Raw genomic sequence first — 25,457 nt, forward strand, 5'->3', positions numbered from 1 at the left:
TTTAGTAGTAAAATACACTGTCTTATCTGCACCATGATATGAATTTCTACATGTAAATTCTCTGTGTACCTTTGGATGGACCTATGTGAAATTCATGATAAAGAACACAAATGCTTTGTTTCCATTTGATCTTTTAAGCTTTCATAACCATATACATATACTAGATACAAAAATGTTTTATTTCTTCTTTAGAAAATCCCCCTAATTCCATTGTCATTCTCCATTGTTGTGACAAAATCTCCTTATCCTATTCAGCCACAGCTCAAAATTGCATGCACATATTCATATAGATACAGGAACACAGTTAGGCATAAGATGGCTTTGGAAATCAGTGCATAAGGCATCTCAAGGCAAGCACAGACAAGCATGTTGTCTACGAGGTTTCACAGTGATGACACTGAAGAAGCTTCAGGAGCTATACTGGAGCATCCAGCGACTCCTCAACATCCCTGTCCTCAAGGCAGAGGTAAGCTCCCAGCCCAATCTTTTTCTACCTGGTGCCATCTCTTTGCTATCAGCTCCTCTTCTTTGTGCTGTCCTGCTTCCCAGGGCTTTAGCCTGCATTGAGGTTGCCTTCTGTGGACTGGCTCTCACTGACCACTGCCTCCAGAAGTAAAAGTGAGCTGTAATCATCTCAGAGATGTTCAGGTTAAGTATCTCTTCTCTACTTAGCCAACTGTTTTTTCACAAAACATGTAGGAACTTTTAAGGTTTCCAGATTTTCATCAGAATGTCCAGTGGCTGGACAAACTATTTACCAGCAGGCTAATAGAAAGCATCCATAGGAAACAAAGCTAAAACCAGCAATACTCATATATTCCAGGAACTGTGTGCATTTCAGGTAGCAATATTATTCCTGTGTATACTCTTCCTATCTTTCCCTTTGCCAGTGAAGAGTTAATGAGGTAAAATTAGTGCTGCAGCAGCATCACAAAGAAAAGCACTTAATTACAGCTACAGATCTCAGCTGATCCTTTGCAAATACAAGTCATCAAATTGTTGCCTAGTTCTGCATTTTCCCTACCCCAATTCCCTACTCCCTGCTCTTCTCTCCAGACCCTGAGAGCTGCAATCTCACATTATCTCTCTTCTGGTACAAACCTCCCCACACAACTGAAGACCCTGCAGGAACCACCTCATCTTTCTCAGCTGTGTGACAGTGCAAACAAAAGAGCAGCTGTCCACCTCAGACACTCACCACTCATAACAGTGCCATTTCCCAGGAGGTCGTTAAAGACCAAATATTTAGGTTAATACCCCACTGAGAATAAAAGGAAAATCCACTCAGGCTAGTCCTCAGATGTAGAATGAATAGTTGTTTAGCACTTGGTACACCAAGTATCTGTACTGAGAAAGACGCTGCATACATATAGTATAGAAAACTACAACATAACACCTTTCCTCTGCATCATGAAAATGCAGACACTTATTCTCATTTTTCTGTACACCCAGCTGTGGGAATGGGTAGAAAGAGGTGGAATGGGTGAGAAGCATCTTTTCCTTATTTTAAATTCTGTCATGTATAAAGGCAAAAAAGAGTATCTGAAAAATCTGTGGATTTAGCAATTGTCAGGACTAAAGCATGTTCAGCTTTGCAGAGCATTGAAAATTATGCTCTATAAGGTTCACACATTACCACTAACCTTAGTTTAAAGATAATAAAAGGTTAGAGAGGAGGAAGAGATGAGGGGCTTTTCCCTCCTAGCTAGGAAACAAAGCAAAAACCAAACACGATGGTTGCAAAAAACCTGTATTCTACAACAAGTCCTTAAGACTCCCATGTGCTACATCAGCAGCAGTACATCCTCGATTTTTATTGTAATCTTGTGGCTTTTTATTTGTAACTTATATGAAAAGAATCACATTGATTGGGGCAGATTTAACTCAGTAAAACCTATTCTACTGAGATTGTCTGTGCTAGGTGATTTTATCAAGTTCTCTTTTGGTTTCATTTTCTTCCTCATCCCTATCCCCAGGGGAGATTGCAGCCCAGCTTGCAGAGCAAATTGCCCTAAATTGAGTTCTTTCTCTGCCATATACAGGCCTGCCTTTGGCTCCTCAGCTTGAAAACTTTATGCATTCTTATTTTTCTCCATCTTCCTTAACACCCTCCCTCTCTTTCCAATTAAAATGGAGAAGTTTGCACCGATACCTGCTCCCAATTAAATGAATACTGCATTACCAGCCACACACTCCAGATCTCCTTTACCCTCCCTTCATTAGTCCTATTCCTCTGAGGTTTCCTGGCTGTCTGCCAGGGACTTATGGCAAGAATTCAAAATCTTGTACACTTTATCCCCTCAAAATCATTCTTGAATTTAAGCAGCCTGCTCCTTGGGCCCAGCATGAGAAATGCTGCTAACAGATTCAGAGGGGAGGGGAGAAAAGAAAGAAAATGATTTATTTAAAAGGTTAAAAAGCTCCCATAAAAGAAGCTAAGCTAAAAGAGGTTAAACTTCCGGGCTAATTGGTTTCCGTTTCCTTTTAAAAATTCTTTCTGGAAGACAACAAATGGCAGGAAGGTGTTCCTGTTTTATTTAAGAGTATTCATGCCTACAGAAAACGCATCATTCTCTTAACACCTCAGGCATGTTCACTACTGCTCACTCAAATTATACACTCAGCACAGAATAAAAACCTAAGCAGTCAGAGGCTTAAGCAGCTGGGTTGTTGGGGGGGTTTTAGGCCTTTTTCTAAAAAAAATCACCATCTAATTTTCCAACAAATGTGAGCACTGCAGTACCATGGCATCAGCCACTCTCATCTGACACTTTAAATAACTAACATCATGTCAAGCTGTCAGTAACGATAGCCACATTGGCAAGTCTGAAAAAGCAGAGGGAAGTACTGTATCCTCACATCACTACTTAAAACTATATAAACTCTCCTCATAGACCATGCAACTTTGCTGCCTTTATTGAACAATAATTTTTCAAATGCATAATATAGTGGCTGAAGGCCTTTGTGTGGAACTATGGTTTTTCTCATGACCTGATTTGAAGCAGTCATTCAAAGCCTTTAATGCAAAATTCTGATATTAATGGTCTGATGCTCAGTGACTGCTTGTCTCAAAATCATACTCACAAGGTCTCCTTCCCTCTACACTCTAGAAGAATCTTTCATTTTTTAAAAGGCTACCATATTTTCACAAGAGAGAATTTTAGCAACCTATAAATTGATTTACCCTCTCTCGTAAAGCCAGGTAAAACATGGGGTTTGCAGCACTGAATTCTTGCCTTCTCTTAGCTGATCATTTCTCATAATCCACAGCTTACCAGGTAATACTGAATTGGTGAGATAGTTTGTAGGAGTTAAGGTGTGCCTGTGTGTGTAGGTGTGTGGTGGTTAAAAGTCTGCTTTGAAGGATTTCTGTTTCTTGGAGGCTTTTCATTTTCTCCATCTCTTCATTTCTCAGCCAATATTTCTTGATGCAAGATGATACCTGTTAAAGAAAGCAATCTCCTTGGAATTTTTTTTAAATTGAAGGAGAAAAAAAAATCTATTATTTGTGAAAGCCACTTCTGATCTTGTCTTTTCCCTTTTATTAAAGGCCTCTTGACTAATTACTGCTTCTTATTCCCATTTACAGATGGGAACAGAAAAGGGTATTATAACTGAGATCTGACTGTAAAAATACTACATTTGTAAATAGTACAATATTTAGGTTTTACAAATCTTTCTGTAATATTGTATGGCATTTACTGAAGCCATGTCCACAAGCAGGTGACAACATTCACCCCTTTCCTTGCAGACAGGTAACAAATGGCAAACTGTGCAGGATCAGAACCAACACACACCATTTTTAGAGCCAACAAAAGGAAAAACAAAAGTAGCAATTGCGCAAATATACACAGTGCATACATAGCACTCCAAAAAACCTAAACAATACCTTCTATCAAGTTAATAGAATACACTCTGAGAATTCACACAGTGTATTAAAACACCATAAAATAACAATTATTAATTTAAATAAAATAAATTCACTATATCTATACTAAAAAGTTCCAGAAAGGAACAACCAATATCCAAGTGTTAGAATACTGTCAGGATACATTCAATATTACTAATTGCCTCTGCTCAGGAAAGGCCACAGATAATACAAGCCAAGAATGACTGTACTAAAGAGCTGCAGATTAAATAATTCATGGATGAGTAGCCTGGCTACATCGTACTACAGTATTTGTGGATATTTGTGTGACCTGCAAGCACCACCAAGCTATGGATGTTATGTAAAGTGTTGTACAAACGAAACAGTAATGCTGTATTCAACAACCATGCTAATTTAAAGGTGGTCCTTCAAAAGTATTCAGGTCAGGATTTAAATCTTGGGGTCTTTGCCGTTCCTTTTCAGCAGATTCCATCACTATCCAAGAAAAAAATATAATCCTCCAAAAATATCTGTCACTCTGGCATTTTTAAGTTTGATACCATCCATCAGCAAGCAACAAGACCATGACCAGGAGGAAATGTCAGTGTTTAATAGTTAGCTGCCAAACTGAGATAATTTTCATGTTTCTGATTCTTGGAGTGGAATCAAAAATCAAAATTCAGTTCCCAGGTTCTTTAAGTTATACATGGGGAAAACGGGATATTTTCAAAGAAGCCAGTGAGGCCCTGAGCTGTGAGCTACCTAAAATTATTATATTCCAAAAGCAATCACCTACAATGCATTTAGGGAGAAAAGACCAGCCCCTTACCTATATTCCCAACCCTCCTAACTCAGGAACAAAAGCAGTACTTCTGTCTGTAAGAGACCAGAACCTTGAACTTTATTGCTGTGTTCTCACTTCTCAGACTGGAGGTGTCTGTCTTTGACACAGCAAATCTCAGTTTTGGCAGTTCCAACGGCAAGAGTAGGGAGCACGATTTCCATCCAGAGTAGCCTTGCAACTACCAGTGTAAAAGACAGATTTGGAACAGTGTAAACTTGAATTTGCTCAAACAAAGAAGGGAACTAAGCCCAAGTTTAAAGACTAAACATATTTTTTAAATTTTTATTCTATAAAATAGTAAATTGTTCTTCTATTGACTTATTATAGGAGCTTGATACTAATTCAAAAGCCACATTTTGACAGGAGTATACAGGAGCTACCATGCATTTTCACACTGCCAAGTGATTGAGTTTCTTAAAATTATACACTGAATCCAATTGTTCCTGAACATCACCTGGCTTGCATCTGGTGTAGCCTCCCAGTTTCAACATGATCGGTGTAGGGATGGTCCTGAAAAAGCTCAATAGTGCAATTCTATGTAGCCGGGGCATTTTACCTTAATAATAAACTTAATAAGAATCCCAAGTCTTCCTACTTAATCCAGTGGTTAGATGGCAGCTGAGTGCAGATTTTCAGTTTTAAATTTAGGTATTTAAATTCACTTCAGACGTGGGTATCTAAAGACCTTCTGTCTTTTTTGAATCTGTACTGGTTTTACTAAAATTTTTCCAGCTTCCTAGATAAGCCCACACTACAGCTGAAATCTAAATTTTCCAGATCAAAATCTTTGTCATACCTGTTAGTGTCTCATGTCAGCTTCTATTTTTATGAACAAACCTAACTTCTTCTGACTCAGGAAAAAACACTTATATTTCAAATACAAAGCACTTCCTGCAGAGTACTAAAAACTGAATTTAAAAAGTTAGATTGAGAGAAGACAGACCACTGCCCTGCCTTGCCATTGTTTATTGAGGAAAAAAATGTTACTTATATTATTTTCCTTGAATGAAATAAACCAATTTTTCCTTACTTTAGGAAAATCATCATCATAGATCTTCCAAGTGACATACAATATGGGTATCTGCAATCCTGGTAAAAATATACCATTAAAAAATAAAATTATTTTCATCCCAACTCAGATATCTCTGACTTTCTATTTTGAGACATGCTTACCTTCAATGGCTAGATGAATATATTTACAATGCTCTTTTAAGGAACTAGTATCTCTATGAATTTCAACTCTGACACACTTTTTCCAATGTTAATTGCACCCTATGTTTGGTTTGTTACTTGTCTCAGTCTGCAAAAGGCCTTGAATATGCTCTTAGAGATATCTCTCAAATGTGAAACAATTAAATTATGCTTAATAGTTCTAGATTTTGTTGGCAACTTCAAAGGGAACAATGAATCATATCCACCCTACTCTCTTCAGATCCTATCAACAGCAGAAAGGAATAATTATTTGTTAATTATGACAGTAAATATCCAACACCATGGAAGCATTTCATCCTACAGTCCTGAAACAATCTCCCTTCCTCTCCACATGCTCCCTTTTTACAGCTACAGAAATATCAGCTAGAATATGTGAGGCCATGAAAAAATTTGAACTCATTACAATACATTAGAACTATTGAGAAAAAAGCAGTAAAAAAAAATATCTACTATAGAAGTGAGACTACAGGGGTGAGTACTTCAACAATTTAATCTTAAAAAAGAATGGCAACTTCTTTCTATCACAAAGTTCTATTTAGAAAATATTAATTACAATCCAGTGTTCCAATTTTTTTTTTATGCTAGAATTCCTTTTCCTCAACACTGTGTTTCCCAACACAACTACTATTTGAAGGAGGATCTAGAGAGAGGAAACCTTTGAGAGACAGGAGGATCTAGAGAAAGGACTCTTTGACATGGTCCTCCACAACATCCTTCTCTGTAAATTAGTGACAGATGGATTTGATGAGTGAACTGTTAGACGGATAAGAAAGTGGAGAGGCTGGACAACATCACCTGGCAATGTGCACTCACAGTCTGGAAAGCCAGTTGTGTCCTGGGCTGCATCCAGAGCAGCGTGGCCAGCAGGGTGAGGAGGGCGTTCTGCCCCTCTGCTCTGCTCTCTGAGACCTGCAGTGCTGCATCCAGCTCTGGTGTCTCCAGCACAGCAAGGAAATCAACCTGTTGGAGTGAGTCCATGATGATGGTTAGAGGGATGGAATACCTCTCCTATGAGGAAAGGCTGAGAGAATTGGGTCTGTTCAGCCTGGGAAAGAGAAGGCTTTGAAGTGACTTCATGGCAACCTTCCAGTACCTGAAGGGAGCCCACAAGAAAAATGGAGAAGAACATTTTACAAGGACATGTAGTGACAGGACAAGGGAGAATGGCTTCAAACTGAGAGTAGGTCTAGACTAGATATTAGGAAAAAAATCTTTGTCAGAGTGGTGAGACATTGGAAGAGGTTTCCCAAAGAAGTTGTGGATACCTCATCTCTGGAAATGCTCAAGACCAGGGTGGATGGAGCTTTGAGAAACCTGGTCTAGTGGAAGGTGTCTCTGCTCAAGGCAGGGGTTTGGAACTAGATGATCTTTAAGGTCCCTTCTGACCCAAACCATCCCGTGATTCTATGATTCTTCTTACAATAGTCTGTTACTGGGACCACCTTCAAGTATATCAAGTTTTCTAGTAAAGCTTCTTTATTTCATATGCTAGCTAACAGCTATGCTAGCTATGTCTCTTTGATAACTCCGAGAAATGCAATTATTAGACCGTTGTCTAATATAAATTAGTAAAAATGGATGCAGCTCTGGAAGACATTTCTGTATGTATTGAGTACATATGAACTTCCTTAGAAGTCTGAAGGTGCTTTCCATTTCCTAGTTTGATAATTAATCATTATTATGATTATTCTTAACATCCCTGGGGGGAGAAAACACACTTCATAGTACTAAAAAGTATGACATTTCTGCTACAACTTTTATATTCCTTTCAGAAAGGAAAACTGAGGCATACAGTGAATAACTTGTTCATGGTCATACAACAAGCCTGCAGCACTGACAGAATTGAAATTGCAGATTTTTGAAGCTCTGTACCTCAGTAACCAATATCCTTCTTATGATATATTTTATGTCAAAGAAGATATTGAGAATACTCGGACATGTTAAGAAGTGCTGAAACATATAAAAAACAGGGAACAAAGAAGTACCACCACATGAATACATAATAAACTATGGCATTGTGTAACATTAACAGCATTTAAACTTCTCTGATTCTCATAATTCCATCACCAGGTGTAAAACTCATGGTGCTACTTGTCTCTTGAACCTGAACCACTGGACACTTAAACCACACAGTATCTCTTGGTTCTACTTGTGCACTGTGTTCTGAAGTGAAGGGCTGCACAAAGGAAACCTATCATACAGCCCAGGCAAAGAAACTCTGCCAGCCTAGGAAAAGCCAGCCCAGGTGCCAACACCACCACACTTTTAGAAATAACAATACCAGGATATACAATGCAGTCAGGTGCTTATTAGCTTGGCCTTTTTAATTTTTTGAAGAGGGTGAGAGCAAAAGTGAGAAAACAGTGGCAGACCCTACCAAGGAGTAAGAAAAGTGCTAGAGATGGATTGCAGTTGTTTCTGAACAAAATGTGAAGGTCTGGGCTCACTAGGCAGAGATAAGTGCATGCTTTCTGACTACTAAAAGTCTGGGATCACTGTGCTTTTACTTGTCAACTGTCACTCCACTTACCTATTTATTATTAAAAATTATTTATTTAAAATAAGAAATCAGGAAAAGTAGCTTAAATCTGTATTTATGGCTTAAGAGAAAGGTGCCAATATAATAAAAAGAGAGGCAAGTCAGCTGATCAGTGGTACTTTTGTTCTAAGAGAGACAAAACCTCCTCAGTTTTGCTGATATCTTCTCACCACTAGATAGTAGCAAGTGACTACCAGTCAAAACTCAGCAAAAGCTGTCACTTCACAAATAAACAGCAAACCAAGTTGCTTTATATAAGGCAACATATTCCAGTACCATCTCCTGCTGAACTGGAAAGCATTTTTGCACAGAAGTGAGATAGCACCACTGGTCATCTGACTACTGGACTTCTTGGGGAACTAACACTAACATAAATAAAACTAAACTAGAAACAAAACAACCTTGATGGTTCTCTCCAGTGTTAATAAATTGAATTGCCTCAATTCAAGGTTCAGCAAGCACCAGTGCTTCCAACAATAAAAGGAGACAGAGGCTACCTTGTCACAAGTAAAAGCTGTGGAACTGGAGGAAGGATATTCTGCTACTGAGAGCTTTTAGCCTTGCTTAGCTGCTTGCAGAAGTGCAGCCAATGGCTTGTACATCTCTTGTTTGCCTCACATTGTTGGTTGGCTTCCTTCAGATTTCACAGAAGTTCTTTTATATGTTCGTCTTCAGTAAACAAGACAAGCTAAGAGGTACACATTAACTTTTAGTGGCTCCATTGGATTATTCCCTTGAAAATGTTATGGACCTTGAGTATGCACTATTAACAACACACTAAAAACATTTCCATTTATTCTTCTAAATAATAATGTGAGTTACTCTACATGCAATTTAGTGCCTATTATTTGTTTGGTTGGTTTTTTCTTTTTTTTTTTTTTCCTTTTTTACTGCTGGAAGTCTAAAATACTTATTCCCCCTTCAGTTAAACCAGTATAAACCTGGAGTAATTCCACTGAAACCAGTGAATTTTGTCGGTATAGAAACTGGAGGCAGTTATGTAATGAATACAAAATATGTTTTATGTATGAATTTTCCTGATGATAAGTAAACCTGAATTCAAAATAAGAACTCATCATGAAAATAATTCATGGTAGGATTTTATACTCTCTAGTATATTCATAGTGTTCCATTTACTACTCGAATCATCTATACAGGTATTTTAATCAAACAAGCTTTGAATTAAAGAAAAACATAGCTCCAGAATCAGCACTGGTCTACATCTTTCACTATCATTAAAATAATTTGAATAATTTGCTAACGTTTCTAGAAGAGAGACATTTTTAAAAGAAAATGTTTATACAATGTAGAACTATCATAAGGCAACTTTGGGATGTAATAATCTTTAATCATTTTTCAATGATTTACTAACCATAAAAGATGAGTCACAGTGGTCGCTGAGGTTACACCCAGCTTTAAAAGGCTGGTAGGATCATGTAAAATGTCAAGGAAGAGAACACGGATATGACAGTACAATTGTTTTTCCTTAAGTGTTTCTTCATTATACTAGTTTGAACTGCTTGAAGATTGCAGGACTTGTTCGTTGGGGAGAAAAGAGCTCAGGGCTAACCACAGTTTATCAACCCACCTCCATGAACATCTCTAAACAGAAGAGCTGTTTCAAGTCAAAATGCATAGCACAGATTTATTTCTTTTGACATGACTTTAGACTATGGAAGTGCAGCAGGAGCAAAATGAAAAACTTTTGCATAACTCCCCACAGAGCTCATTTTTTGAGATGCAGGATGGCATTTCAGAAACTTATCCAAATTCAGAAGATAGGAAGTCTTCACTTGATCAGCTTTCACCATACCACCAGTTGTTCCTGCACAATTGGCAAAAGCAACAGGATCACAACATGTATGATAATTTAGCTACCAACAAAAAGTTCAGACATCTATCTATACTACTAGAAAAATCAATTGTCCATAAAAGAAAACCCAGAAAGCAATTTATTATAAAATAGAGTAATTGAATAGACTAGTTTGGTTTTTTTTTCACAACCATTTGTAGTTAAAAAAGAGGTGAAAAGCAATAAAATATTTGCAATTATAGGCAAATCACATAGCAATAATCACATATGAATCTGTTATCAACTACATATCCTAACTTCTGCTCCCCAGATAGCAATACAACTTTATTTGCTTTGAAAACACCACATGCATGGTGGCAAGGAGTGATGAATCACTCATATCCTCCATACTTCAGTGAACTGACCAATCCTCTCCAGGGAAGTGAAATTATGGTCACACATCTTTAGATCACGCCTCAGTAACAATTATATTCTAATGCATTTCTTGACACTTCTGCTATAATAAAGGGGGAGTGTGCTTGGGGGGTTTTGTTTGTGGTTTTTTTTAACAAGTGCTTCCTCACATAGGTGAATTAAAACATCCAGAAAACAAGTCATTAAAGGACCAATATAACATAAATTTTCACAGGGAGCTGTGACCAGCTCACAGACAGAATAAACAAAAACATTAGCTTCTCCCAGTCTTTAATATGATATGTTACAAAAATATTAGAATGTAGTGTAGTTATTTAGATTTTGTTGTTGAAGAAAATGTGCTGTAAGGAATAAATTTTCCCACTCTACAAAATGAAATCAATATAGATGTGCCTATCAATATAGAAATGCCTATATGTAACTCTAAACAATGTTTAGCCAGCATATCAATGACTATGCAGTCTTGACATGTAAATGTCTAAAAGTAAGCTAATCCTAAAGGAAACACCAGGGAAGTAGATGAGCCTGTAAAATCATCTGTTTGGGAAGGCTGGATTAAATGATGTCTTTCCTTAGAGGTAGCAAGCACTGTGTTAAATAATACTTATCTTGGTTTGGGATGGTAAATTCAAATGACATTATTAGCTAGAATACTTAAAATAATTCCCCTCAGGAAATGCCTGCCTCACTCTGTTGGCAATAGAGTGAACTTAGGAAAGCTAGGCTCCTAGCCTAGAAACATATATAGAAATGTCTAGAAACATAGAAAGTACTCTGTATTTACAGATTTTCAAATTAAAGCAAATTTTTGTTCAGTGTAACATTTTACTTCTCAAGTGTAACTGCTGAAAGAGAAGTCATAGAAGAAATATCTCTGTTAAATCAATTTTCCCTATTTTATTTTGTAAGGAATTAAAATTGATGATCCATTTGCAGTTCAGATGTAGTGATGTGGAAAGCTTCCATTTTTTTTCACAGCCTTCCTGAATTGAAATATGACTTAATGCTACTCAATACCCTCCTCATTATTTTATCAGTTACAGATTGAAACACAACCCTCCATGAAAAGAACATTTCAGACAGGTAGCATGATTTGGGATCTGTGCTTTTACGTGGTTCAGCTTTGGGAACAGTTTTGTTGTACAGATTATTTGTAATAACTGAGTACTATAATGGCCAGTGCTTGGAGGCCCCCGTTGAGTACCATATTATAAATAGAAATTGCAAAACAAGAGTAAATGCTAGTGGAAGAGCACACAACTGGAGAATTGAAGATCTCTGGTACACAATTTGAAATAGTTCCAGAGAAGAGAATACTTATTACCGAGTTAAAACTGTGTCAAGAAGGTCCAGTTTTTGACAGGTTGCTGAATAAAAACAACTGACAAAGAGAATCAGGTTGTCTTACTCTGAATTTGCAATCAATGTCAATTGCCCATGTCAGAGAATACCATCAAAAAATAACCCTATTACTGACAACAGCAGATTTTAATGCATTTTAAAACAAGATAAAACATGCCAATTATGAAACTGAATTGCAAAAATTTGAGTACTGTCCTGTCTTCTGAGGGGGATATATTAAATAGAAAGTTACCTAAAGAAAGGGTAAAGAATTTTCACTTTATTTAGATGCTGTCAATCTTAACTAATGAAGTCTGTGATAAAGACCAGATCGTTAATAAAATTTGTCAATGGGAAGAAATTATGGAAAAGAACCTCAAAAGCTAATTTTAGGCCAGGAATTACAGTGAACCAGGGACCATTTCTGGTACTATGGTCAAATAGTCACAGTGTGACTTGCATCCATACAGTTTCTCTACTTTATCTCTAAAACCAGACAGGCCACATGCAGATTGCCTGCCAAGAACAGAGCTTGACTGAGGCTTCTCACCCTTCCACAGGTGGGGTTAAACTCTGACAGAGACAATGCTCACCATTTAACAGCAGGAACGAGCAAAGGGGAGCTTCCAGGTCCATGCCCCAACCCTGTGTATCTTACTAGGATAGATGGGAGACATGGATTAACCTGATATCATGAGCAGAATGTGCTAAGCAGCAGGAATCATTCCCTCAAGAATAATGCTTATGGAAATGGACAGTATCTTAAAGTATAAATAAAATTGAAAATCCAGACTACAGAAGAGATACCTAAGGCATAATAGCACAAAATCAAAGCCACTTTGGTAGAGACCACAGACTTACACAGTCTATGAAAAATAGCACAATATCTGCCGGATGAAAAAAAGATTAAAGACATGCACTCGTTAATATCAGTGCATGAAAGTTTGCAGGCACCAGTCAAGTATGCATAGCACAGCCAGAGAGGCTAACTGCAGCGTGACTTCTTTGGATTTTTTTTTCTGGCAGTATTGCCCATCATGAGAAGATAAATAGACTGTCAACCTGAAAGTAAATGGGACATTTATTAAGTTTAAACTGAGCATTAAAGCACTGAGTCAGTGGGATGTCAAAAACAGTGTTACCAGCATTAAAAGCAAAGAAAGCGGTAATAAAATATAATTAAAAATATCTGCAAAACAGAGATGAAGGTAGACAGTAAACTGCTAGAGAAAAAAAATGCAGCAGTAATTTGCAGATACAAAGCCTTCTCTTCATCAAAAACATGACGTCATTGACAGGTCAAGGAGTCAAAACAAACACAGGGAAGCTTGAAGACCTCTCAGGTATTGAGAACAGAGAGCAGTCGAAAATCTAACAAGTCCACTCTTCAGGTTCCTATAAAAGCTTGACTTAGGCAGAAGGAACCAAATTAACTAAAAGAACAGGCTGCAAGCACTCCTTGGATAAACAAAGGTGCTTTTTTCCCTTAAATTTAAATACATTAAATAGTAAAATGTCTACTTCCAGACTAAAAGGTCCTAGGCATTATTGTTCAATTTCATTTACTCTATGTTTTTTGCTTTTTTTTTTTTTTAATAGCAGACCAGGTTATTGAACTAAAATCTTAAACTCACTACTGTGCAGAGGTGCAGACTCAAGGAAAATCAGTATCAAAGTGCAAAATAAGCTGATTACAAAGTAGTGAACTGGCAAAATTCTCATAAAGCAATATGGTCAGAAATGTAAATCAGCACTTTACTCACTCTGGCTACTGACAAAAGCTTAGTCTAGTGCAAAGAAATTGGGTTTGTGTTTAGTCCACGACAAAAATTTACAGGCCAGTTTCAACTGTAAACAATGCAGCACACACCCAAGATCAGCTTAGCAAAGCACCACCCTATTTTTAAATTAAAAGCTGATGATTTGCAAACTAATTACAAGCTGAGGGAAACTTGGTTGCTGCATGAATATTTTCTAGAGCATTTGATAAAACTTCATTGGAATAAAATCCAAACCTTGAGTGACTATCAAACTTAATTTTAAAATTGTCCCATTACAGAAAAAGTGTAGGTTGCAGCAGTTCAGGATGATGATATGATTATTAGTACAGCCTAGCAAGAACGTCACTTTCCAAGCCCCAAAACAATATCAAGGCCTGAATTCATACAGGAACTTCAAATTATCAAAATGGGGAGTTGGCAATGTTACTGAAAAAATATTTTAGAACAGATAATAGAAAGATAAATTAAAGGCTGAAAAATCCCAGAGACAAACTAGACATGTTTGGTATTGCTCCTGAATAGTGCCATTGGAGAATTTATCTAGGCTTTGTCACATGTGCAAAACTACAGGCTCTGACAGTCCAAAGAAACCTATATGGTGGGACAGAATAAATTGTCCCCTGAAGTAAAGTAGTCCTTGATTTACTTAAACTGACTAGGGAGATGTATGTATTAATTCTAGACTATGATTTAAATTTTCCTGAGATAGCATTACTAGATTCCATTGCAGTTGAACAGGTGATTATGCAAATGTATTTTTGCTAGCTGTAGAATATCTGACACAGTATTTAACACTGGGCCACAGTTTACTAGGGAGGACTTGCAACGATTTACAGTGAAGTATATGACCAGAATGATGATCCTTAAAAGGCTATTTTAGAACAATCTGGATCTAAGGAGCATTAACACATTTAATTTAAGCCTCGTTAAGTCCGCCCATTCCCTTCAGATTCTGTTAGCTTAACAATAACAAGAAAATTATGGTTTCTTAAAAGAGTTAAGCATCCCTAGCCAAAATTTAGTTTCTTTTGGAAAAGCCAGCAGTAACTCCTTTGCTTGTTTAAGAGCCAAAGAAACATCCCTGTACCCTGGCTATGCCAAGAGACTACACAATTCTTCTTGTGCAGAGCACTGGATAAGGAGCTGCTGTTTATTATCAGGGCCCCTATAGAACAAACAGAATGATGGGGATGACATAGTGAAAAGGTAGACTCATTAATGAAATTCCCCTGTGTCATGGTTATCAGGGCAGTTACCTGCTTGTTCTTTTTCTGGCTTGCTTGATTTTTCTCCTCTGAGGATCTACCTATTCCAGCACTGGGTTAATAATTGTTCCACTTTTAAACTAGATGCTGGGTCACACAGCTTCTCTAAAAATTGCATTGAAACAGTGGGTAGGCTGAATTTTGGATACCTGATCCTGTCAATACTCTATGCTCATTGACACCAAATGACTTGACAGGATTCTTCTGGAAACAAGATATAGTCTTATTTTTATGCTTATCCTATGTAAAGACTCAGCTTCCCTTTAACACAACAGAAGCAAGATAAAATGATGCATTCTGCCATCTACCAAAGTTGTTTGTATTAGCTCAGCTTCCCTAAAAAAAACCTATTTTTCAGAAAAGAAGTCTTATTTATCTCTTTTTTCAAATCCTCCATTTTTCTTCTCACTTTAAGCCGCTATTTGTACACCAAACTAAGGTGTCAGAAGCCATAACGAGAGGTGGGCTGGTGAAATATTTATCAAAAGCTTCTGCTTACTTAGTTGCTTAAGAAGGAGACCAAATGGGACAGGCAACAGGCAAACCTCACTTTAGAACTGCATGGTTTTGTTAGTGCATTATTTGTGTTCAAGTTTAAAATACTGTGTGAGGGCAGAGCATAATATCACCCAACCAGCCAAGTAGCCTGTTAAGCCAGAACCCTCCTGTGAGGTAAAATGTTTTCGTTTTAAAGGTGTTAGCAGCAAAGGGAAAAAAAGGATCTACTTCATGTGTGTAGCTGAAGTTACTAGGCTGTTATGAAAAAGGTGGAGAGCAACACCATGGCTGCTACCACCGTTCTTTTAAGTAGAAGCAGTCAATTGTTTCTCCCTCTTCATGTCTGTGCTTTGAACATATCTATAAGACCTAACCTAGCAGAGACCGTGCAGGTTTAGTAATGAGTTTTCATAACCTTTAGTAAAGAAATATCTATCTGCCTTGCTATTCATGGGAAAATGGAGAATCTGGAAACTTATCTCATGTGTTTGACCTGCCAAAGTTATCATGAGAAGTAATTAAACCTTAAGGAGGCATAACCTGAGCGGTTGAACACAGGCACTTCCAGGGGTAAGCTGTTCTGAGAGGAAAACCATCCTGAGGCTTAGGTGTTAGAAGAGTGCACCCTCTAGTACAGAAGTGCCTGAACTTCTTGGGTTTTGTACGATAACTTAGAAAAAGAATGAAGGATGGAAACAGAAAACTCTCTAATTTTTACACCTGAGAACTACAGGGACATGGTCATAGTGCCACATATATGCCGTATCCAAGGCACAGCCATAGCCAGGGCTTCACTAGGTGCAGTAAGAAAAAAAAAGGCTTATTTAACTTGGATTAGAATTGATAGATAAACAAACAGTTATGGAAAATTTTATTCTGATCAACTGGTATGATCCACTTTTAATAGATGCTTCTCCCTGAACAAAGTGCAACAAGACCATGTGCTGAAGTCAATAGTACAGATTTTATTTAAGAGTAAATGTGAGCTAGAGAGATAGAAAGAAATTGGAGGAGAGGAGTGGAAGAAAGAGAAAGAAAGTGAGAGAGAGAGAGAGAGAAATTAAGCAATAACTATCATCCCATGTGGATTCCTGCAGTGCCCCACTGGTCCTTCCTCACCCTGGCCTTCAGTGGGGTGGGTCCCAGAGTAGCTCTTCTAGAGGTGTCACTTCTGTGCTGTCTGGTCCTGGGTGTGCACAGGGTGTGGGTGCTGCTCCCATAACGTGGGGTGCCCTGTGCATGAGCCCTCACTGCCTGTCCCACAGTTTGCCATGGGGGGAAATTTATCTGGGTGCATTACCCAGATCTGCCTCACCAGGCCTGGAATGAGCATCTTCCTGGTGCTGTCTGCACTTATCTCAGGTTCTGTTGTGGTGGCTTCTCTTATGGGGACAATGTTTTGAGACATGAAACTGCATTCTTCAAGTGCTTACACCAATCTATCTTTTTCCAGAAAAACAGAAAACCTGAAATATTCAAATTTTCTTAAGACTAAAAATCAGTATTTTGCTCTGGGATTGTCTAGCTATTTTGTTTATGTTACAGTTTAAATGAAAAGTGTAGGCTTGAAATAGAAAATATAAGTGCTTTGTTTTTAAATACCAAAAGTAGTCAACATTTTCACTGCATAGATTTCAAAAATAAATACCTGATTTTTTTTATCTGCACATGTTTGTTTGGGTTTTTTTTGCCTGAGGCTGAGACATATTCTTTCTTTTAAAACAGAAATCTTTTAACTTACCAAAAACTCAACTTTTTGAGCAAATTATTATTTCAAAGAGCCTTTTTCTTGAATCTACCAAGAAAAAGGTACCATACTACTGCTATCACAAGATTGTCTTTGTAGTACTGTAGCTGCTAACAATAAACTCACTTTTTGTACTAAAGTCTTAAGGGAGCTATAGCAATGAAGAACCAAAACAGCAGATGTTACTCCACACAAGTACTGGTAAGTATCAACTGAAAAATAACACACAAAAGAGAGCACAAGCACTTAAGCATTAGGAGATACAAATAAGCACAAAAGTGTGTGCTATTTTCAAGAAAATATGGTACCCAAAGGCACTAATAAACTCTATGGACTAAGTAATGTATTTAGCAGTGTAAAAACAAAGCCTTTAGCAACTTACAGGAGTACAAAAGAGCATCAAAACTCACTAGCTCTTTTTCTTTCCACTAAATAATAAAACTGATTTTAAAAAAACTTAAAAGAAAATTCTAGTCTTATGACTCTCATGGAACAATTTTTAAAAATATACTGACGGAGAGCAAGGACAAAATTTAAATGAGAAAGACTTAATATTCTCCTCATGCTACTGAAAAGTTTTAGAACAGTAATAGTCATATTGTTGCTATCTAATGGATCCAATTCATGCCTAAATTACATTCTTGGAAAACTGCAAGGAAAAACTCAAGATTAGATTTGCATGTTTTTTAAAAGTACAAATTATGGGTGGAGGAATTATTACTGTAATGACATTTCCTTGGTACAGGAACTGTAGACTGAAAAAAAAAAGGAAAAAAATAGGATTAATTCAAGTTTTGAGACTGATTGTTTTCAGCAGAAAACATCTATGACAAAAATCAGAAACCTAGAAGGTGGATCTTCTTCCGGCATATGACTGATGCAGTTCCATAGACTTCATGTTGAATATTTACCTTCTATATGACCCTTGTCCAGGAGATGAAAGAGATGTAATGTATTTGGAATTTTTCACAGGCAAGAGACTTCTTGTGTCAGAGCATATGCAAACATGAAAGAAATTTATGGGAACTAACTCTTTTGTGTCCTTACCACAAAGTTCACACTGTGACCCAAGCATTTCCAAAATATATATAGGTAATTTATTCACACTAAAATTAACACATTAGGCAAAGACTGTCCGAGGTCTAAACTCAGAAATTTGTCCTAATCTTTTTCTAAAATGCCTTACCCATGAGAATTTCTGCTCTGTTTGTGGGATCACTGGTGGATTGGCAGTTGCACATGAAGGAAGTGGAGAGTGCATTAGAACAGCTAGCAGTGGAAAAAAAAAAAAAAACAACAACAACAACAACAACAACAAAAAAAAAAAAAAAAAAAAAAAAAAAAAAAAAAAAAAAAAAAACCACCAAACATTTTTAAAGAAATCACAGGATATGGGGGAACCAGGAATTTGAGATTAGAGATTTGAGATTATGTTCCATTTGTTCTTTCTTTTGTTCCCTTCCTCCCAAAAGACAGATATTGATTATGGTTTTGGAATGCACCCACTGGTAGTGGGTTGTAAATGGAGGATGATGATCAGAGCAGGCTGGTCCTTAGGCTGAGTACTCATAAGGAACTCTGATCTAATGGTTTCATTGGCTCAAAGTGTTTAATAGAACATGGACTGAATTTTATTCCTGTTGAATTTACCTCCTGTTGAATATTATGAGCATAAGAGTATGGTACAAAGTCAAATGGAAAAACTGGAAGCTGTTTCCCATGAACTGTGCTCAAAATTGGAAAAAATAATAGGATGAAACAAAAGAATTTGCTCCCTTTCTTCGTGTATTTTTTTTAATGTCATCTCCTCTACCTTATGCACAGTGTTAAAACCTGCACTACAAGCCTGCATACACTTTCCACATAAGAGTTCTGGCCTATGACAAAAAGTGAGGTGAGCAGATTAGGAACATGGAAGATGGCATAAATGACGACTGGCCTTTTTTCCATTTGCCTATTCAGTAATTCCCTATTTTAAACACACACTGTTGAGTAACTCAGAGAGGCTTCAGAGTATGTACGAGAATGGCTTTCCAACAGAGACAGACAAGATTCAGAATGAAAAATTTCACTGCCAGGCAAGAAAAATTTGCAATAATTTTCTGTAATACAAGCAGACTTTTTAGCACTTTTATTGCAGAAGCAAATCTAAATAACAGAGCTTGTCTTATAATAGCATTTCTATAATAATGGTGTTTTATAACAGAAGTGCTATTATTACAGAAATGGTATTATAATAGTAGTATTATTATTGTAGAATCTTTTCCATAACAGGAGTGCTAAATAAGCCCATTTGTACTATAGAAAATGATTGCAAACTTCTTCTATGGTGCTGAAAATGCCTAAGCCTTTATATCTAATGTGATCCAGATTTTCAGAAGCTTCATGAAGTCTAAAAAAAAATCTTTCAAAATGAATCTATTCTGCAGACCAACTGAATGACTCAGAAAATGGTATATCTGTCACCAAATTTTAAAATCGAACTCAAATTCCAAACCAAAAGTGCTTCAATGCAGAACTTAGCAGAACATGTCTTTGGTAAGACTAAAACATTTTCAGAGCTGGAATAAAGCACTAAAATGTTAGAGTATCATCTGAGGTGATAAAAAGATGTAATATTCAATAACAGTTATACAGCAAAAATGGTTTGGAAGAAATTTTATTTCTATATCAACCACATTAATATAAATTTCCTTCATCATTCAATAAAGTATATATTGCTTTGCCACATACTTAGAAAGCATTCATCTAAATAATTTAACTGTATATATAGGAAATGAATAAGTAAATTTTAGTCTATAAAATCCAACCTCTTTTTATTAAAGTTATCTGGTAATACTTCAGTGCTGAGATTCTAGTGCAGTATAGAAGACAGAAAGAATTTAAGTTCCAAAGCTATTGACCTTTTTAACATTAAAATAAAATCCTATATACTTCTAGGTTGATACAATCAGATTATACTATCTGGTTAAGGTAGAGTCTATGAAACAGTAAAGTAAGAAAATTCAATAAACTCATATCCTCTGCAGGCATTTTTAGATTTTTTAGACTGTCATGAAAGCTTTAGATGTGTGTTTGTATGAAATGAACTTATTTTATTATTGATTTCAGGCAGAAAGGAATTTTGCAGGATCTTTTTTTGCAGCCTGCATGGCTACACAGAATAATTTTCTTAGAATATCTTTTTTTAAGAGTGAAAGATAATTTATGACAGAGAAAGACTTGGTTTAAAATGCATATTTAAGATATAATTCTAATGCAATAAAAAAAATAAAATTTATTGATTAGCTTTTCTAATTAAGTTTCAAAAATACACATTCCAAACTTGTCATGCTTAGAACCCATGGAATCAAGAGAAATTATATATTAACTTCAAAAATAAAGTAAGAGATTTGTAAAAGTGTTCTCACAAAAAAGCCACAAATCTAACCCTATCTTTGCCACTTCCTCTGGGTTTATGATTATGATGTTTAATCACAGGAACAAATATTTTTATGGTCAAGTGTCTTACTTCCGCCAGGGTTTCTTTTTGCACATACTGAAGCTGAGAATCACTCAGTCACTCTGAAGATTTATTGCAAATTTTGCTCTAAATCTAAAGCTCAGCAGAGTGCTTTTTCCCTCTATACTTGCATTTCTCCCTTTCTTTGATTTTTAATTCTTTGCACTCACTAGTTAGGTTACCAACAAAGTTCATCCACATTCTGCCATTACTTCTGTTGCTCATACACATTTTATTTCACAACCTGCCTTGTTTTAAAGTACAAGTTTCAAATTTAATACAGTGGCTGTTTAACTTCTCCTTCAAATCATTGCAAATTCCTGTGAAGTACCCTATGTCAAAATACTACTGATGGGCATAATTACTGATGATATTTTCAAATTTAATTGATGGCAGGTAGAGCTTTCCAGTGCATCTTGTTTTCCTGTTCTTTACCTCATATAGGCTGTTTGTGACACGGAATACTTATTTCTGTCTTTTTCACAGGAAAGAATACACATTCATTTGTTAAAGAAGCAACAAAGAGAAATCAGGGTCAGTACCAGAATGCCACATTCTTCCTAAACAGCCTATTGGCTGCACCTTACATGCAGGGAAGTTTCTGAGGTATCCACTCCTGCCATGCTTTCTCCTGCCAGTCTGCTCTTGCTTTGCTTAGCACAAAAAGCCTTGCTATTTTTTTTCAGTTATCCTGCAAAATACTTTTCTCAAACATTTCATTTTGTTTTGGCACCTCTGTACATATGTGCCTTGTACACTTGGCTGCTCTAAGTCCAGTCAATGCCTAGCTTAAGACATGTTCATGCCTAATTTAAGCCATTGTTTTATTATCTTCTCATAATTTTTTTAAACTCACACATGAAATTATAAATTAAGAAATGAAAGTAAGAGCTTTTTTTTTTAACCGTTGTTGAGTTAATATTAACTACCAAAAAATATGCTCTCCCTACTAGGCTTCCTATGCCCCATAAGAAAATCCAATTCAAAATGAGATCATGGCACAGTGATCTCATTCTGAATGTTACCTTATGCTTTTGGCAGTCCAGAAAAGAACACCCCTAGCTCTTGTGCTGTGTTTCTATCTCTTTGAATTTCTCCAGGGGTTTGAATATCTGCTGAAAAGCTCTCTGAAGCTTTGAATACACTGAAAGAGGAAAAGGAAGAAAATACATGGTGGGGGAAGAGAAGGGAAGGGTGTGAAAAGTGAGGATTAGCTGATGTAAAAATGTCAAGCTGCCTGCAGTGGAGGCAAGAAGAGGTCGAGGGTAATAAAGCCAGTTAGCAGAGCAGAGGATAAGAAGCCATATTTGAAATAAAGGAGTGATAATTTTAAGCAGCAAGGGAGAGATTAGAATACAGAACTGCTAATGGTATGCAGTTTTGGAAGGAGATGGTGAAGTATTGGACTGAGAAAGACAAGGCAAAACCAAATACAAACCCTAACACTTTCCCTAAATGTTTAAATTAATGATCCTTTCTTTCTGTACTAGCCTCCATGCTGAATGATGCACAGATTATACAGATCTCCTGATTCCTGTGCTTTCTTGCAATAGAATTCTTGCACATATGAATATTTCTTCCTCATTTCGAAGCAAACTCTTTCCTTTGTCTTTTATAATAAGCTGATTTACTAGAATTCCTCCTGACTAATCTTCTATTTTGCATGGTCTTACAAATATTCAGTGTCAAGTATTACTTTGAAATAACTCTATTTTCTATTTTGAAGTACATCCTGTAATTACTCATTTTGTTTTGTAGTCTATTTGTGGGTATATTACTAACTTGTTTCCATATTTTACACAGCTTGCTACTGGATAATTGTGCATAAAGGGCACAATGCAAAAATTAGGCTTAATTTAGATTCTATTATTCTTTCTTTTTTAAATACTTCAGTCACTGAATACACTGGCTTTGCTTTTTCAACTCTTTTAGTGGTCTTAAAGAATAGAATATATGCAGAACATCTCAGTCCTCACTGATTTCTAGAGTAGCTTTGACTCCGCACACAGTCAGTTTACATCAGGGGCAGACCTGTAATATAAATCATCAGCATTTAAATACCAAACAGCATTCTTATAATTATTGGGTTTTACTCATGTATCTTAAACAATATATTTGAAAAAAAATACATTTGCCTCCTATTTTTCTGTATCCTCATTCAGACATAACTGGCTTGAATGTAAACAATCAAGGATTCCAAGCACACATACACAGTATCTGTCAGTGGATATACACTGAGGCTGAACTCTGTATTCCTAAAATTAAAAATTCAGATTGACCTCAACAAGATCAGCATTCACCCCATGAATACAGCATGTTCACTAGTGAATCAAGAAGAAAATTATTTATCAGTGCAATTCTTTGACAGGGAAAAGTCTAAAGTAATATCTCAAACTGAGAGAAAGTAAGAGCTATTTTGAACAAATTGGTTAGTTGGGTAGCAAAAAATCATTGTGACTTAGGAGTAACCATATGTATTTTTAAAAGAATTCACAAATAAAATTATTAACATATATGGTACATTAACAGTGGTCTTTAAATTACTGTTTAAATCTGCTATTTTACACGGGAAAGGGAGATGGCATTTAATAATGGCAATTCATTAAAACATCTCCAGAGATGATCTGGGAGCTAAAGAATAGAAATTCTGACTTCTTTATAAAACAAATTGTTACAAATTAAAATCATGTATATGTCAAGAAATGCAGGGAGCATCAGAAAATAGCCTTTTTGTAAATAGGTGCTTCACAAATCTTTTAGAGGATTTTGAGAGGTATGATGTGGTTGATCTCTTAGAAAGATGTTCCTCACAAAAAGATTTAAAATCAAACTGCAAAAATTGGGGGATAAAATAGAAGATAATTCATTATTCATTAAAAGACAACAAACAATATTCTGAATGAACACAGGCTTTCTTAAACGAATCTCAAAAATGGGGTAAATATTGAAGTGAAAAAGCAATGGGATGACCCAACATTATTCCACATACTGTATCTATTTCTGGCTAGAAATAGGTACAGAAGGAGTACAGAATTTCAAAATAATTTAGAAAGAAAGGTCATCTATTCCCACTTAAAGCTGCATAATTTTGAAGTCAGATCAGGTGGGCCACAGCCTTATATGGCTGAAGTTTGAATATCTCCAAGAATGACAGTTACAAAATTTCTTTGCAGCCTGTTTCAGCATTTGATTACAGTTGATGGAACAAAACAAAACAACTTTTCACAGTCTAATTGGAATTTCCCTGTTCATAGCTCTGATCTTTTCGCTGTGTAACTCTGAGAAGTTTCTGGCTCTCCATACTCAGTAATGTCCCACTGGTAGTTCAAGCCAATGGCAAGGTCCTCCCAAAGCCTTCTTTCCTTAAGGCCAAATAAACTCACCTCTCCCAGCTGTACCTTCCGTGTCCTGTGCCCTTTAGCAGAGCATAAAATCAGGCAGAGCAGCAGCAGTGGTGCTGAACAGAAAGCAAAAAACACCTCTCTACCTTTGCACTATGCAATAGGCCTTCATTGCTGTGAGGGTACCGTGGTGACTCATATTCTACCTCTCCACTGGGATCCTCAGGCTATTTCCTACAACATTTCTTTTTATCCTGCCAATACCCAGCCAATTGACAACAGGATATGACTCACTAATTCATTGAGTGGCCAACTGATAAAACAGCAGATGGATTTCAAGGCACTGGATATGAAGAATTCAGGTTAAATAGTCAAAATAACTTCTTGGTTGCCACTCAGGAAAGATTTTGAAGAGATTGCAGACAATTCAAAGAATCACAAAACTGTTTATGTTCTCTTCTTGAGGTCAAACAAACAACTTTTTAGCTTTTCCAAGTGGCATGAAAGGTGCTCCAATTCGTTAATCATCCAGAACTGGACCAAGCAGTCCAGATGTGTCTCACCAGTGCTGAGCCAACAGCAAACACCTCTCCCAGCTTCCTGGTAGTGGCTTCCCTAAGGCAGCCCAGGATGTTTGTAGTGCTGTGGTTTTGTTGACAAGGTGGTAACTGGTCAAAGGTTGGACTCTATGATCTTGGAGGTCTTTTGCAACATTAATGATTCTGTTATTGGCCTTCTTTGCTGTGATAATGAATTTCTTGTCCATGATGAGCTTGCTGTCCACCAAGGCACTAATTTCCTTCTCTGCTGAGCAGCTTTCCAGCAGGCCAGTCCCTAGTGTGTACTGGTGCCTCGGGCTGTTGCTCACCAGGGTCAGGATTTGGCATCTCCCTTTGTAAACCTTGAAATTCATCTCAGCTCCATTTCTTCAGCCTGTCTTCTGCACTCAGTTTCATATCCTCTGCAAACTTGCTGAAGGTAAACTCTGTCCCATCATCCAGATCACTCATAAAAGTGTTTGGCAGTATTGGCCCCCCATTAGCAACCCCAAGTGGACATCACAAGGTACATAACTAGTGACTTGCTTCCAGACAGACTTTCTGCCACTGATTACAATTCTCTGCACCTCTGGACTGATCTGCCCTGCACTTGAACAACTTGGCTATGTAGAAACCATTCCAAAAACCTTACTACAGATAAATATCAATTGTTGTCTATTCACTAAGCTAGTCAGGTAGTGACATGAACAGACCAGCAGTGGTCATAGAAAAGGTAGGAAAATAAGAGAAATT

The 25,457-nt window shown here is 36.8% G+C and overlaps 1 protein-coding gene across 49 annotated transcripts in view; it reads right to left on the reverse strand.

Annotated features, from left to right (window-relative positions):
- LOC148224426 (uncharacterized) overlaps nt 1–25,457 on the reverse strand; it is a 227,952-nt gene that overhangs the window by 109,764 nt on the left and 92,731 nt on the right. For 5 of the 49 annotated variants that reach the window (XR_015802580.1, XM_088162006.1, XM_088161999.1 and 2 more), the window contains one exon: nt 3,276–3,442. The exons of 41 other annotated variants lie outside the window; for them this stretch is intronic. The gene's annotated coding sequence lies outside the window, so the exon portion shown is untranslated. Of the gene's footprint in view, nt 1–3,275; nt 3,443–6,719; nt 6,885–25,457 lie in introns of those variants that run through there. 3 more of the 49 variants (XR_015802582.1, XM_088161992.1, XM_088161991.1) reach the window with 3 other exon arrangements.

The sequence above is a fragment of the Sturnus vulgaris genome, chromosome 3, assembly GCF_052056855.1.
Source record: "Sturnus vulgaris isolate bStuVul1 chromosome 3, bStuVul1.hap1, whole genome shotgun sequence".
NCBI lineage: Eukaryota > Metazoa > Chordata > Aves > Passeriformes > Sturnidae > Sturnus > Sturnus vulgaris.